At 43.4% G+C, this 16,356-nt stretch overlaps 1 long non-coding RNA gene across 1 annotated transcript in view; it reads right to left on the reverse strand.

Moving 5' to 3' along the window:
* LOC120389323 overlaps nt 1–9,957 on the reverse strand; it is a 29,819-nt gene extending 19,862 nt beyond the window's left edge. The window contains exon 1 of the long non-coding RNA XR_005590868.1: nt 9,840–9,957. This is a non-coding gene — a long non-coding RNA (uncharacterized LOC120389323). The remainder of the gene's footprint in view (nt 1–9,839) is intronic.
* Between the last annotated feature and the right edge of the window lie 6,399 nt (nt 9,958–16,356).

Raw genomic sequence — 16,356 nt, forward strand, 5'->3', positions numbered from 1 at the left:
CTGTGAGTAAAACACTCACCTGAGGGATAGGAAACCAGGTTTAATTCCCCCCCCCCCTTTCTACCTGATGGAGGGGGAGAAGATTTGAACAGGGAGTCTCCCACCTCTGAGTGTTGTAACCACTGAGCTATGGGGGTAGTTTGTTTGGGGGCGGGGATGTCTCCCTCAATCTCTCCTGTTGAAGCTGAACAGCTGGCTCCAGCCGAGGAGTGGGACCAGAAATTGACCAAGATCTCAAACTTTACCACTCCTGGCTAGGAGCCACCAGGTTCAGGAAGCGCTGATACAAGGCTATTGAAGATCCCTGGGAGAGTTGCCAGGAGTAGAGTTTGGAGTTAGTTATACTTCTTTTGGCTTCTGATACCCTGGAATGGGTGGAACTTAAGTCACCACAGCACAGGACCATGATGGACATGGCTGCTGACCGCTGAAGACCCAGGGAAAACTGAGGCAGAGTGAGTTGTGGTCCTCAAAGGGGCACTGCAGCAGCCAACCCTGCCATATTGCTATAAAGATGGAGATTTGGAACCTAAGAAGGAGTGTTTCTATGAATCTGCTGACAAGCTGGAACAATAAGTTTAAGAGAACTGTGAATGTCCCTGTTCTCTAAAAGGGGATGTTAACTCTGATATCTAATAACAACTTTGGTGTACGCTTAACTATTTCACAGCTGATCACTGGGCAGAGTTCTCCTAGAGTACCACTACTTTTTCTCCTTGTCCTAATGCTTTCTTAAGGCCCTTGTTTGTTTTTTAATCTTTTTTTCATAATTTATGGGCCAATTCTTTTTAGCCTCGCTCATACAAGGGATTGCACTGAAATCATTGGTATGTCGAATAGCAGTATGGCAAGCAGGATCGGACTGCAGGTATGCAGCTCACTGAAATGCTCATTAGTGAGATTCAGCTATATTGCTTCCCCTTAGGGATCTCGTATAAAGTTAAAATGATTCTTTGAAAGGTACCAAATCAGAATTGAGTTCTGTTCCATTTAGTCCATGTCTAAACTACAAAGTTTTGTGTGCATATCTGGGTTGGTAGGAATGGCTTTGTTTTGTTTGTTTAAATCACTAACCAACATAGTTACACTGGCCAAAAAGAAATAAATAAATAAACAAATCCCTTTATAGATGCAGTTATACTGACTCTTTTGCTAGTATAACCTGCATCTCTCCTAGGGAGCTTTGCTGGCATAGCTGTACTAGCAAAACCTTTCCAGTGTAGACTAACCCTTAGCTACATTTTTGCCCTCATCCTGCTCCCAATGAAGTCAATAGCAAAAGTCCCGTGGGGCAGGAATCTGGGCCCTTACTTAATAATAACACATGAACCTTTCCAAGGAGAACAAATGAATACAATCCCGGACCGCAACAGCAAGTTATACAGAGGGAGGGGCGCAGTAGTTCATACTCTCAAAACTCCTGCTTTTAACCTTTTTGACTAGAGAGAAACAATTACAATACTATTATTTAAAACTTTAAAAACAAGGGGAAACTCCAAAGTGCCAAAGGGACTTAGGTGCACAAGTCCCATTAAAATTAAGCTCCTAAGTCCCCTAGATGTCTTTGAAAACTTCCTTCATAAATGCAGCAATAACAATATTTCTTTAATTTTTGTGCTGCTTTTCCTCCATCCTGACAAGTTCTGATTGGCTGAATTCAGGTCCAATTTGTTACTGTCTCCAAATCTTTTCTGTTGTTGCTTTCTAAACTTTTTATTAGGGGAAGGAATTAAGAATAAAGGACCTGAAAGAATCAAGTGTAACCAATGTTAGGTATTAACTAGGTTAGCTGAGGGTTTATTTTCACTTTTGTGTTAGCTCAAAGTATAACTCAAGTGTTGCTCCCCCCTCCCCCAACCTGACTCCTGTCCATGGACAAGTCTCGAGTTTGTTAGGTGCTTTAAACTCCAACTAGCTGGCTGTTCAGGGGGTGTGAGCTGAAGCTCGAGTGTTGATGATGCTCAAGCTACTAATGCAGTAGGGAGGCAGCCACTCTGTGCTGGTATTACAATCATGCTGCAGTGTGGCCGTGTTAACTTGAGTGTGGCTAACCCAAGCTAACTTTCCAGTGAAGACATAGCCACATACGTTGAATCTTGGCTATGGCTAGTCGACTTAAATTCTAGACTAGTAGCAGTTTTTTAATATAAAATGTTTCTGTCTCCAACTATCTTTTATGCCCTTCTTGTAGGATCTAGAAAATAGAATTTCTCTTCTGCCTGGCAAACATGGACTTGTCCCACTGCCATCTGTCTAATTAAACATAAACAGTAGAACGACTTGCAGACTGACTCAGGATCACCCTCTCAGTATCTCATCTTCACTGCCACTGGGTGTGTCTATAAATACCACTCCTAGCCAAAGTCAGTTGAGAATGGGGATAGAAGTAACATGCAAAGATGATACCTTATTCCTAGGGTTACAAAAATGAGAATTTCCGTTATGTATGTTCAACAACTCCAATGTTTATGTTCCTAGCAAAATTCCCAAGTGCACCTATGTATTTTTGTACACTCAGCATAAGACAGTAGTTGTCTGGAGGCAGATAACTCCTGCAGGGGTGTAATCTAGTTAATCTTTTCAGTGAGAGGTGGGGCCTAGCGGGCTGAGCATATGACTGGGAACCAGACACTCATTGTTTAATATCTATATTGCAGTAGAGCCTATAAGCCTCAACCAGTCAGGGCCCCGTTGTGCTAGGCACTGTACATGCCTTTAGTAACTCCTGAGGGCTAATTCTGGGTATGACACTGATTCCCACTGTGGCCTTGGCCAAGTCAAGTTAGCTTCTCTGTATGTTTCCCTGTTTTTTCCAATGGAGCCAGTACTTACTTCTCGCTAAATTAGTGTCTGTAACGCTTGCTCTGAAGATGAAAATGATGATTATCAGTGATCTTTAGGCACACAGGTGGTTCCTGGAAGGCTCCATTGCCTTTCCTTCAAGTCTGTTCTACCCTTGGGACTTACCCCAGTCATACCCATCAATGGCCTTAACTAGTGTAGTTGGAGTGGTGCAAAATGCTAGTACAGGTAGGCACAAAGTCTCTCTGTATCTTCCTAACCCACATTGACAGACTCTGGCTTGTGCTTCCATCCTAAAAATGGTTGTGCAGACATTGCGGATTGGGATCTGAAGCCTCCTCTCCCAAGGTTTCAGAACCCAAATTCTAGCCTGGCTCACAACTTCAAAGCACTGTCTACATAGCTTCTTTTAGAGCAAACCCAAGCCTGACCCAGGCTTGGAGGCTGGCTGCTGCAGGCTGTGTGGACGTACTTTATAAGCCATGATGTGTACCAGTGCCGTTTATCCCAATTTTGAGCAGGGGAAAGCTGCACAAGTGCAAATAGCAGCGTTCCCTGTATACTACATGTCTGTACTGGGGCAGCTACACCAGTGGTAGCTGCCGCTTCCCGCAGCTCCCATTGGCCAGGAACAGCGAACCGCAGCCACTGGGAGCTGTGGGCAGCTGTGCAAATGTAAACAAACGGTCTGGCGGTCCACCAGTGGCTTGCCCTGACAGGCCGCAGGCTGTCCCCCACTGAGCTACACCGACAGCTGAAATCCACACTGTAGACCAGGTCTGAGGCTTTGTCTATTCATGGCATTCAGAAATCAGTGTCCAACAACTTGTGAAGTGGTGCTTGTGCAAACCCCGAGTGTAGACAAAGCAAGCTGTGTTTTGCCTTGGTTGATCTCACTCCTGTTTGAAACCAAAGTAAGCCCAACTGGTGCAAATTGTGATTTTTTTCTTTGTTCACCATTGGGGTTTGCCCTGGCACAACTATACCAATTGCCAGTTGCAAAACTGGGGCTAATCCCAAGTATAGACGCATCTTTTTTGTGTAGAGGGGAAAACATGCGATGCCTGAGTGCACTCCTTACTGAGCTGGAGATCAGTGTGTTCCGTGCCAATGACTGCAGCTCCTCTAAGAAGAGCAAAGAGGGATGTATAAAGCTGACCCTGCAGAGAACAGGCCAAATTCACCCCTTTTATAACGCTATTGATTTTTAATGGCGTTAAAGCAGGAATAATTCATTTAAAAGTCCTGCAATTGTAGTATGATGTCTGGATTTCTTGTTGAATATCCTCCCTTGCCCTAGTCTTTGGGGAAATCAACTTGCAAAGAGGGAAAGTGGCACCCCAGCATAGAACCCCCATGCCAGACCTCAGCTGGCAGTTACAAAGTTAAGCAGTTTTGTGAGGATTTTTTAAACTTCCAGCCAAGGATTCGTATACGGTGTGCATCTTACAATTGGGGTTAGCTCATTGTGGGTACAAAATCATCAAAATAGAAAAATCCCATCTCATATTTTTCCCCAAGACCAAATAGACAGAACTTTCCTTACACGCTGCATATCCGCACCATTCTGCAGGATGTCTCCATGACGGGTGTGGTGTCACATGAGTGAGTCTGGCTATCAGGAGCTGTAAAAGGGTGGGAAGGAGGCAGACAGTTACAGTATGTGCTGCATGTCCCTCCTACCCCTGTATGTTTGCAGGCGCTGAGCATGTTGTTATGAAGTTATGTCTGGGTCACCTTGGAGGGCTCCATTCTCATGCAAATGTATCCGTTGTAGATTTTGCCCTCGGGCTTCTGTCTCCCTGCCTTCCTCACACACAGAGTTTAACATCTGTGGAAACTAATCAAAATTTGAAGTCATTTAGTCCTGCATTCCCATGGAATTCAGACTCTGGGTTTAGACAACACTCCCTGGCTAACAAGAACCAGCAAGTTGTGCCTTCGTCATTCCCATCAATGAAACATGCCCTATCGCCCAATGATGTCAAGAGCCAACTCTGAGCATTCTGAAAGAATATAAACATTGACAAACGGGGAACAGACTCCTACTGTGATTAACTGAGAAGATATTTGCAGCTGGAGAATCATAAAGAAGTGTTTATCTTAGCTTTGATGTGGAGATCTACTGACTGGGAGCGCCCCTGCTAATCTAATGTAGATAACTTCTGAGAGACTGCACAGAGAATATGGCTCTAGTACAGGCTGCTCAGGAAAAGCTCCTACTTCCTTGTGCTTATGATCTGTACCTGTCTTACTGAAGCGACAGGCACCAGACAGCATCCTGTAGTCCTTACTCATTCAATACACAGGCAAACTCCCTTTGACTTCAAAGGGAGTTGGAGAGAATAAATATTGAGAACAAACTGAGTTAAGACCTCGGTATTCAGTGCTCTGTTAGTGTGAATTTATATCCATGTAACTCCTTTGATCGCACAGAATATAGGGCCTGATCCAAGTCTTGCTGGAGTCAGTGGGGTTCTTTCCCTTGACTTCTGTGGGAGCTGGATCCAGCCCACAACGAACTGAATTCTGCCTTTCTTTTTTTCTCTCAAGCAAAACGCTCAGCAAAATCAAGGGGGAATTTAGCTTGTGTCAGAACTGCAGAACTTGACCCAGTGAAGTTACTCTGGCATTGCACCAGTTCAACTGAGAGCAGTATGTGACCCACCATCTCGTTCTGTCCAATCAGCTGTACCGAAAGCCAAGCCTTGATGCATTTTGTCTAGATGAAATAGTTTTGGTTTTATGCTTTTATTTATACAAGGGGTAACATATGCACATTCATCATCAAACTGTGCTTATAAAGTGGACTCTGCAGAAGAATCCCAGAGCATGGTACAATGAAACTCCATAACAATATTGGTAATGAAGAGCAATTAAAAGTAGCAGCTAACCTATATTTCTTTAGCCTACTTTCAAGTGTTGACGTCAACTCAGGATTGCAAATGGTAGTTGGAAGCGCATTGCATTGTCCAGGGGCATAATTACAGAAAGCTCTAGCTCCCTTTGTCACGTGGTTCTAATTAGCAGGACAGATTAAATAACCAGTTGATACAGCCCTTAATGAATCATTCATAAGCATACATCTAAGATAATGATATGCAGCTGGTCACACACACTCATCCCCGTAAGCCCAAGCATATGCAGAACAAGTGAAACTGAACATATCTTGTCCATGTAAAACTAGGGTGGAAGAATTGGGGAAGGAGCCAGGGTAGGTGACCTAGCCCAACAAAATGGTTCATTCCTGCATGACTGAGAGGCAGGTGGAACAAATGATGAGCCCACTTGGCTTGAGTAGAGGTCCAACCTGTGAAGGCTGGAGTCTCCGCCTCCTGTCACAGTGGCTGTCTTGTTCAATTTTGTCAATGAAGACAGAGGTCCTGATCCTGTGCTGCCTCAGCATTGCTCAGGAGCGGGGCAAAGGCAGTTATGGATTCTGGGGCTAGCTAGGACCTTCAGGCTGCCATAACTTAACACTTGGTCACCAACAGCCCTAGGGAGCAGTTCTGGGAGCTAGGAATAGCCAGAGCACAGCAACTGTCTAGTCGGGCCCCCTTTTCCCAGCCAGACTTCCTACCTCAGGGCTGAGAGGGGTTGGTATATAGAGCAATGATGCCAGCTTTATACCAGCTGGGCATCCCCCATATCCTAGGGAATATGTTAAACCAGCTTCTTTGTGCCGCCAGAGCTGTGCAAATGAGCCAGGAAGGAACTGAGACTCCAACTGCCCCAGAGCTGCTATTCATTAGAGCTAGCATCTCCAAAATCTAGATGCCTGTTTTCAACAGCTACTTCCTTAGCACTACAGAAGTGTGCTATTTTCTTTTCAGCTGGCAAAGCAGTGCAGTCTGGGGTGCCAGCTGGTTGTGAAGACACATATTGTTATGACTAGCTACAGACCTCTTTCTGTAAATCATACATACACAGTATGCCTGTCGCTAAGTAAATAAACATGATGTAGATAAGAAAGTAATAGGCATAATGTTATTCCCTTTGCCTAGCAGTTACGGCTGGCTGGGCCCCACTCACTGCCTGGTCTTGGACAGAGGGCTCTCTCACTCAAAGCTCCTCTCATGTGGAACTCCCTCCTGGAGGAGGTCTTCTGGCCTCTGTGGTTGCCGGCAGCAGTGAGTCTCAGAGACCGGGTCTACAGACACAGGCTCATACGCCTCACGCTGTGCTACTAAAAATAGCCAAGAAGATGCTCTCACTTGGCTCCCACCTGGAGCTCAGGAAAGGGGGTGGGTTTCAGAGCCCAAGTTCCAGCCAAGATGGGAACCTCTACACAGCTATTGTTAGCATTGTAGCATGAGCCCAAGTCTGTAGATGCAGGTTCTGAGACGTGTGTGTTTTACAGTGTAGACATATCCTCTATCTCCTCCTCACACTCAATGCCTCTCTCACATGGGCCCTGTGCCCCTGGCTGTCTCTTGTGCAGGTGCTGTGCTGCCCCCATTTAGCCCTGGTCTACACTAAGGTCGGGGGTCGAACTAGGGTACGCGAATTCAGCTACGTGAATAACGTAGCTGAATTCGAACTACCCTAGTTCGACTCACTTACCCGTCCAGACGCCGCGGAAGCGAACTCCGCGGCTCCAAGGTCGACTCCGGCAACTCCTCCTGCCGCGGTGGAGTACCGGAGTTCAAACTAGCGCTTCCGGGGTTCGAACTATCGCGTCTAGATCAGACGCGATAGTTCGAACTCCGAGCAGTCGAACTTGCCGCGTCGACCCAACAGGTAAGTGTAAACGTGGCCTTAGTCTGCAGCAGGCCCTCCTGTCTAACATGGGTGACATCTGTTGGGTCTTAGGCGTTCTCTGAGGACACCCACAAGATCAGACCCCATTAGGGTGACCAGATGTCCTGATTTTATAGGGACAGTCCCAATATTTGAGGCTTTTTCTTATATAGGTGCCTATTACCCCCCACCTCCATCCTGATTTTTCACACTTGCTATCTGGTCACCCGAGGCCCCGTTGGTGAGTCAGGCATTTCTCTGCCTCGTTGGAGAATCCTGCTTTGGGGGCTCGGCTTGAACTAGGGCTTCAAGCTGCTCAGTAGCTGTGGGGCAGCATCAGGGCTTAGATGGCTTTGCACATGCCCACTGGGAGAAGCTTAGGAACCATGGGGACTGAGTCAGCTGCTGAGTGGCAGTTGTACAAATGCCAGTGGAGCCTCAATGGTGGACTTAGGCACCTAGGCCCAGATTGTCAAAGGTACTTAAGTGACATGCCCAAGACCACACAGGAAGTCTGTGATGGAGTAGGGAATTGAAATGGGATCCCCCAAGACCCAGCTTAGTGCCCTAACCATTAGACCATCCTTCCTTTCCATAATAGGGCTAGTCAGTGCTTACATTCTGGGAAGAAGCTGGGAAAGTGTCTAATTCTATTAGGAAGGAGCCAGGGATAGGGTACTATACCTCCTGGTGTTGGAAATGATCTCCTTGAATTCTAAGCCAGCTCACTCCTTTGGCATAGAGTATACTCTTGTGATGACAAAATTGCTGTAGCACTATGTTCTCAGTGGAACAGATTTTTTCCCCCGCTGAATCTCTTGTTATACTCTCAACATTGTTTGGGCATAGATCCATGTTTACTCTAGCTATGCAGCCAAAAATATGGTGATCTCTGGTTCATGTGAGCATGTGGTTATGCTAAATGCGTCATCACAACAAGTCACCAGCTACACAAAATACTGAGCCATGGCAGGGAAATCAGAGTGTATGGCACAGAAATGAATAGAATAACAGTGTTTGAAGCCAGAAACTTTTTTAGAACAATATCTTCTTTTTTAAATTCATGTGATCAGAATGGCATTTTCTAAAGTGAAACATTCCTTTCAAACAGAACTGTGTTTTGATTTCTGATCTGTACCAGGAATGCATTTTATGGGATAAAATGGAAAAAATTATGGCAGAGATTTGCAGAGCAGTGCAGGAGCCTTAGCCACACATCTTCTATTAATTATCTCTTAGCTGCGTTGGCTCTGCTGTGATAACAAAAGTAGCATGTCACAAACTTTTATTGTTGGCACATCTTAGAATCATAGAATATCAGTGTTGGAAGGGACCTCAGAAGGTCATCTAGTCCAACCCCCTGCTCAAAGCAGGACCAATCCCCAACTAAATCATCCCAGCCAGGGCTTTGTCAAGTCTGACCTTAAAAACCTTTTCTCCCGCTGTGTACCAGCCAGGGTAAGAAGGTACTGTTTTAACACTTTTTGGAGTGGAACTGCACTTCAGTGTTGGGTTGGATGAGTTAAACCCTGCCCATCCCTCCCCAGCTATTGTGAACTAGGGAGGGTCATGGGTCTTTTGCATATTGACCCTATTCCTACTCTTATCTTCTTATCAAAGGAGCCTGCTTCATCCCAGAAGAGCTGAGAGTAGATGTTGTTGCTAGCTATTTAGCTGCTCAGTTGTACATATTTGGAGTGCGGATAATTAATGCTGATGACATTTTAATGGAAATTATTACTTGTTTTATTGAAGTATACATTTAACTGGGCTTTATATCCTCCCAAAACATCTTAAATTCAATATTTTGGGTTCAGTGATGCAACTAATCTAGCAAAATTCGGTCTCACTGGTGTATACTGAGTCCTGCTGATAAAGCAGGGGAGGTAGTGTTGTGTAGTATAGTGAATAGGGCATTACACTGGCACAAAAAGGTCTGTATGCTCTTCTTAGCTCTGACATTGCACTGCTCTGCAACCTTGGGTGAGTCTCTTCACCTCTCCATGCATCCTCTTCCCACCCTTTGTCTTGTCTATTTAGACCATAAACTCTTTGGGGCAGGGACTGTCTCTGTGGGCTTGTATGTTGCCTAGCGCAATAAGAAAAGGGCCTCTAGGCATTTTAGTAATTCACATAATAAATAATAACGATGCCATACAAACCTACATGAGCAGAGGAGGGGCTGTTGTCAGGGAAAAGGAAGGAAAAAAGAGGATTAGGTAGCTATGGTCCCTAAATGTGCATTAACCCCACTTCTTAATTTAAAAAAAAAAATCAAGAGTGGCCCATAGACTCACCTTACCCATCCCACTTACAGAAAGTGGTGCCAGTGAGCAGAACTGCACTTTAAAGCAGCTGATCTAGCTGCACAGCACATGTGAATATAGCAGCTGGGCTGGAAGAAGGAAGGGGGTGCCCAACCAGGGCAGAGGCTTCCAATGTAAAAATACAATTTAAAAAAATACCCTGAACTCTATGGTTCAAAGGGTACATCAAATCAACTAAAAGGTAACAGGTTGAGGGAATCTTAACCACTCACGTGTGCTGCAGACACAGACGGGATGGTGTGGAGCTGACACTGATAGCCTATAGATCTGCACCAGCTGTGCTGAAATCACTCCTAATGAGTGGGCTGCACAGCACAGCTGTGAAGAGAAGCAGCTGTGACTAAGCCTATTTAGAGGGTATCATACCAGTTCCATTATTTGGATGTGGTAGATTGTCTGTTCCCTTCTTTGGAGCAGCTGGTTTAAGAGCTGAGAACAAACTTTGAACCTGAGTTCCTGCACTGTGCACCTGACTTTACCATGTGTCTCTCTGTGTAGGCACAGGGTCTGGCTATGCTGAGCTTATGATATGATTGGGGCTTAGGATGTTCCCTTGCTTCCCCTTGGCCCATTTACAAAACTACATAGACAGTTTCTGAATAGGGTATTATATCTGTCTTTATTGGAAAATTAAATGAAGCTTTTCTCACAAAAGTCTACCTGGCTTGTCAGAACTCTGCTCTGGATGACTGGAGTGGACTCTTGTTCCCATTGATTCCAATAGGAGTGTTACCAATGACTGCAGCAGGGCCAGGATTTCACCCCAGAGCCATGCTCCACAATGAAGAAAAATGGAGAATCCTAAACTCTTCTACTAACATTAAGCAGAGAAACACACTTGTCATAATGTTCTACATTAGCCCTTTAATGTTCCAGAGAGCCCCGTGTTCCTACTTTGCTTGTAACAGACCCTCTTTATCTCAAAACTTCAGTATGCTAGCATAACGTTCCTGTTCTAAGACCTGTGACTTTTTCTAACAACAGATCTTAACTTTAAAGTGCTTAAAAGCAGCACTCAGTCAACTAATGACTTCATCATTCATCTAAGCTATGACTACACTTAATACAGAAACATCTTTCAGTGTAACAACTTTTTACATTTCCTAAGAATTGTGATCTTAATTCTTTTGGACCCACACTCTATCGTATATTAAGGATACATCTATAAAGGATTAATACATGTTACAGCACAAATAGTATGTTATAGATGGTTACCAGCAACCGGTGGGACTCTATAGCAATCTCTAATAAATGATTAACCATTTATTAAAACATCTATTAACCACTTATTAAACCTTTTATGAATTATGTGCTCTTAGTATAATGTGTGAACTGTTCCCTTCTCATAGTGTATTAAATTTTATAGTGTCGCTAAACTGTGGATGTCTTATATAAACCTCTTTATTTAGTCTCTAGAAAGTGGATTTTGTATTGGTGTTGGGCTTATGAATGACATTTTGTAGTTTTATGGGGTTTTGTATTGGTTGGGGTTTTTTTTATTAATTGAGGGTAGATTATGGGAAGAGGCACACATGAGAAAAGCAGGAATAGGCAATTTTGGAAGCACAGAATAGATTAATAAATTCCAAGGTTTGGAAGGGACCATTATGATCATCTAGTCTGATCTCCTGTATAACACAGGACATAGAACTTCCTCCAACTTCTACTTCATATCTTTTATTTTTTCCCTAGAAAAATATCCAATCTTGACTTAAAAACGGTCAGTGATGGAGAATGCTCCATGACCTGTGGTAAGTCATTCCAACAGCTAATTATGCTCTCTGTTAAAAATGTACACCTTATTTCCAATCTGAATTTGTTTAGCTTCAACTTCCAGGCATAGGAGCATATTATACCTTTCTCTGCTTGACTAAAGAGCCCATTGTTAAACAGTTGTTCCCTATGTTGGTACTTAGAGATGAATCAAGTCACCCCCTACCCTTCTCTTTCAGACAAATAGATTGAGCTCCTTGAGGCTATTACTAAATGCAACAGGTGGCTTTGGGCAAGCTACCTGTGGCCTTACTGCAAGGTAGGGTTAAGCTGGTTCCCCTTCAAAATGACTTAAGTCTGGAAAGCACATTGAAGATAAAGAGCACTATATAAGCATGAAGTATCAATAGAACTGTGCATAAAAATTGGTTGTAAATCATTTTGAAGGACATATGCTAACTAGAGAGATTAGATTGTTTAAAGGGACATTGTCAAGACAAATTGGAGCTTGATCATCCTGCAGGTTGCATTGAAATCAATGCGGAAGAGATGCACAAATCTGTTAATACAATCAAGGAAGGAGCTTCACAGCCAGAATTTCAAAAGTGAGGTTTTTATGTTAGGCTATTTGTTCAGGTGCCTGGCTTTCTGCTGTGCTGAGCAGCTCCACCTATTAACACAAGTGGGAGTTGTGGATGCTAAACACCTTTGAAGAGCAAACCACTTACTTCAGTGTCTACAATCTGATTTGGGGGGTGGGATGGACCTTGACACCCATGTGGAGTTCCATGTGGGCACAGAGGTTCGCCAGCAAGCATCAGCATGCAGGATCAAAGCCTAACTGTGGAATTAGGTGCCTCGCTTCAGGCAGTAAAGTTTGGAATTGTGGCCTGGTTTTAGGGTCAAAATATTTTAGTTATGACTAATAGTTTCAATAATTTAGAATCTAATACTATATTTAATGGTTTGTTTTTTAATTTTTTTTTATTTCACTAACTTGAGCAATCAGAACGGCTACACTGGCTCAGACTAATGGTCCATTTAGCCCAGTATCCTGTCTCCTGACAGCAGAGGGAATGAACAGAACAAGGGAATTACCAAATGATCCATCCTCTATCGTCCAGTCCCAGTTTCTGGCAGTCAAAGGTTTAGGGACACCCAGAGCATGGGGTTGTGTCCCTAACCATCTTGACTAATAGCCATTGAGGGACCTATCCTCCATGAACTTAGCTAATTCTTTTTTGAACCCAGTTACAGTTTTGGCCTTCACAATATCCCCTGGCAATGAGTTCCACAGGATGACTGTGTGTTGTATAAAGTATTTCCTTATGTTTCTTTTTTAAACTTGCAGCCTATTAATGTCCTTCAGTGACCCCTGGTTCTTGTGTTCGATGAAGGGATAAATAACACTTCCCTATTCACTTTATCTACATCATTTATGACTTTATAGATCTCTATGATATCCCCCCATAGTCATCTTTTACAAGTTGAAGAGTCAGTCTCTTTAATCTCTCCTCATATGGAAGCTGTTCCATCCCCCTAATCATTTTTGTTGCCCTTCTCTGTATCTCTTCCTATTCTAATATATTTTGAGATGGGGTTGTGACACTCTGTGCCCCAAAGCAACACCCTGGCATCCCCATATTCACCACTGTCATATAATTAGGATATGTTTTATACAAAGTATCAGGGGGTAGCCATGTTAGTCTGTATCCACAAAAACAACAAGGAGTTTTTTACCCACAAAAGCTTATGCCCAAATAAATCTGTTAGTCTTTACGGTGCCACCAGACTCCTTGTTGGTTTTGTACAAAGTATGTGTACAAAGTATGCCTTGTGAGGTATCATTCTAAAAGTCTTGTTCTGTTACAATCCAACAGGGTATTAAATGTTTATGTGCTATCATTGTATGTGAAGTTATGAAGTTTGGCTATGTGTGCGCTACTGAAATATGTTGTGAGATTGAGAACACCCACAAGCAGCCTTTCAGGTACAACAATATAAAGGCCAAACAATGTTAGTGGCTTATTGAGGAAATACACACAAGCACTAGGATTACCCCAGGAACTAGGTACAATAGAAACCTCTCGGAGATAGCACTACACAATGGGAACTGTTTGACCCAGGGCACAGCAAAAGAGCTCTCCAGCAAGTTGGAAGAAGATATAAAAGGAGAAAATGACATCATGACTGGACCTCACTCTCCCTACAACACACCTAAAAGAACCAGAGGAAAACGACTGAACTGGGTGGGAAGGGCTGGTCCCAGGAAGGAAAGAAAGAAGCCTGCCTGTGTATGTAAAATCCTAACTAGTACATTAGGCTTAGATTGTGGTTTTGTTTTATTTCATATGGTAATCTACTTTGATCTGTTTGCTATCACTTATAATCACTTAAAATGTATCTTTCTGTAGTTAATAAATCTATTTTATATTGTGCCTACAACAGTGTGTGTTGTTTGAAGTGCAAAGGGAAAAATCTCAGCTCAGGAACAAGAGTTGGTGCATGTCCGCTTTCCTTTATAGAAGTGGCAGACTGGGTAATAAATTCATACTGGTTGGACCTTTGGGGCTTTTCACCAGGGCAGGACAGTACAGCACTGGGGTATTTTGGCTGGAGCTGCTTTATTGTTGGTTCATGCAGTGGCTAGCAGAGCACTCATGAACTCAGCTGGGTGTGGCCCCTGCCTGTGGATGTTGGTGTGAGTGCAAGCTTGGAGGGCTTGGCAGCTTGTCACAATGCGAGAGGGAACCCAGATAGAGGGCTCTGCTGTACCTCAGTCCCAGGGAGCACCCCAATGGGGACCCATCACAGGCTTGACCAGAACTACAGACAATATTCAAGGTGAGAGTGTACCATGGATTTATATAGCGGCATTATGATATTTTCCATCTTATTATCTATCCCTTTCCTAATGGTTCCTAATGGTCTGTTAGCTTTTTTGACTGCTGCTGCACATTGAGCAGATGTTTTTAGAGAACTATCCAAAATGACTCCAAGATCTCTTTTGAGTGGTAACAGCTAATTTAGACCCCATCATTTTGTATGTATAGTTGGGATTATATTTTCCAATGTGCATTGTTCTACATTTATCAACATTGAATTTCATCTGCCATTTTGTCACCCAGTTTTGTGAGATCCCTTTGTAACTCTTTCAATCAGTGTTGGACTTAAGTATCTTAAGTAACTTTGTCACCTGAAAATTTTGCCATCTCACTGTTCACCCTTTCTTCCAGTTCATTTACGAATATGTTGAACTGACCACTTTCTGAAAACTGACCAATTATTCCTATCCTTTGTATTCTATCTTTTAACCAGTTACCGATCCATGAGGGGACCTTCCCTCTTATCCCATGACTGTTTACTTTGCTTAAGAGTCTTTCATGTGGGACCTTGTCAAAAGCTTTCTGAAAGTCCCAGTACACTATATCAACTGGATCCCCCCTGTCCACATGCTTGTTGACTCCCTCAAAGAATCTGAATACATTGAGGCATGATTTCCCTTTTAACAAAAGCTGTGTTGACTCTTCCCAAACATATTGTGTTCATCTATGTTTCTTTACTGTAGTATTCAATCAATGTGCCTTGTACTAAAATTAGACTTTACCAACCTGTAATTCCCAGGATTGCTGGACTGTCAGCTATACCTCTTGCCTTTCACTCAGAATAATGCTGGGGTTTCTGAGTTTCTATCATAGTGGGGAATAGTTACATCAGTAATACTTGCTCATATTGTTTTTTCAAAATATTATGAAATCTGTTTGTTAAACTTTATATTTTAATGTAGTTGCACAAAGGGTTCAAGATTTCAGTGTCTAAACTTTCCCATTCACACTAAGTCTTATAAAGTTACTCTCATCAGTGAACTTTGAGATTAGCCATTGCGACTATCAGTCAGTGTCCCAATTTAATTTTGCATTGTCTACCGTAAGTGGGACACTAATCTATTCTTAGGAATTTCACTTATTTTAAAGAACAGAACTCTTCTTTAAATACAGAAGCTCAGTGACTTATTTAAAGCTGTACGCTAAAACTAGTGTTAATTGCCAGAGGCAGAAGAATGTTAGCAGGAAAGCAAGCTCAAAGATGGGAGTTGCATCAGAAATCAGTGTTTGCAGTGGAATTACATTAAAGATGAATTTGGCACAAGCTTTTAATCCACTCAAGTTACTAAAATCACTTTAAAGAGAGTTTAATCATTTTGAATGGAAGGATGGGCTAGTGGTTAGGGCACTTGCTTGGTACCCAGAAGACTCAAGTTCAATTTCCTACTTTGCCACAGACTTTGTGTGACATTGGGCAAGTCACCAACAATTGGCTAAAGACAGATAATGTTAAGAAGAACACTCAAAGTACTGTATCAGTGCTGAGAAGGGTAGGGCTGCTGGTAGATCTGGAAGGGGATACACAATAAGGCAACAGAAAGCTCAAGGTGCCCCTAGCAAAGAGTTTTTAAAAGCGACACTAAAAATGCTTCCAGGGAAGGGGGTCTTGTGGGCTCTCTCTCCCCCTCCCCCTTCAAATACAGGTCCTTTTGAGAACCACAGTGATGCACAGCAGAAACCACACACATCCTTCTGCAGACTTATCTGCTTCTTTCCCGGGACTCGGTGCTGAGCTTCTAGCATCAGCAAACATAAGAAACAGAGCCGTAACTAGGGATTTTTGTGCCCGAGGCAAGGGAGAGGGGCGGCACATCCGGCTCTTCAGCTGAGTGGCAGCAATTCAGCGGCAGGTCCTTCCCTCCAAGAGGGACTGAGGGACCCGCCGCCGA

The sequence above is a fragment of the Mauremys reevesii genome, linkage group 1 (assembly GCF_016161935.1).
Source record: "Mauremys reevesii isolate NIE-2019 linkage group 1, ASM1616193v1, whole genome shotgun sequence".
In the NCBI taxonomy this organism is placed as follows: domain Eukaryota; kingdom Metazoa; phylum Chordata; order Testudines; family Geoemydidae; genus Mauremys; species Mauremys reevesii.